This window comes from Arachis duranensis, chromosome 2 (genome assembly GCF_000817695.3).
Source record: "Arachis duranensis cultivar V14167 chromosome 2, aradu.V14167.gnm2.J7QH, whole genome shotgun sequence".
NCBI classification, from domain to species: Eukaryota; Viridiplantae; Streptophyta; class Magnoliopsida; order Fabales; family Fabaceae; genus Arachis; species Arachis duranensis.
This window is the reverse complement of record NC_029773.3, coordinates 30,838,612-30,839,532: the sequence shown is the minus strand read 5'-3', so window position 1 is coordinate 30,839,532 and position 921 is coordinate 30,838,612.

Here is a 921-nt window from a genome sequence, read left to right as displayed (position 1 = left end):
TTAAATTTTGAAAAATGTCATTTCATGGTCAAACAAGGCATTGTTTTGGGACACAGTCTCAAAAGAAGGCATCTCTGTAGATCCGGCAAAAATAAATGTCATATCTAGTTTACCTTACCCCTCCTCCGAGAGGGAAGTCCGTTCTTTTCTTGGACATGCAGGATTCTACCGGAGATTCATCAAAGACTTTAGCAAGGTGGCCCTACCTCTTTCTCGATTACTACAAAAGGACACTGAATTTGAGCTAAACAAAGAATGCATGGAAGCATATGACAAACTTAAAGTAGCATTGACACAAGCCCCTATTGTGCGAGGACCAAATTGGGCTCAACCATTTGAAATCATGTGCGATGCCTCAAATTATGCAATAGGAGCCGCGTTAGCACAACGCGAAGGTAAGATTCCCTACGTCATAGCTTATGCTTCCAAAACACTAGACGGTGCCCAATCCAACTACACTATAACCGAAAATGAACTCCTAGCCATTGTTTTTGCTTTGGACAAGTTCCGAGCCTATCTACTTGGTTCCAAGGTTGTAGTGTACTCGGATCACGCGGCACTAAAGTACTTATTGGCCAAAAAGGAATCAAAACCGATATTAATTCGTTGGGTGCTTTTGTTGCAAGAATTTGACTTTGAGATCAAAGATAGGAGTGGTTCCCAAAACCTAGTGGCGGACCATTTAAGTCGCCTCGAACACACAAAAGGCGACACCACTCCTATCAATGACTCTTTTCCTCTAGATGGTTTGCACACAATCTCGGAAGTAGTTCCTTGGTATGCCCCAATAGCAAACTACTTGGTTTCACGCACCCTCCCTCCCAATCTCAGCAAACATCAAAAGGATAAGCTGAAAAGCGAATCCAAATACTATGTTTGGGACGATCCCTATTTGTGGAGGTGTGGAGCGGACCAAATAGT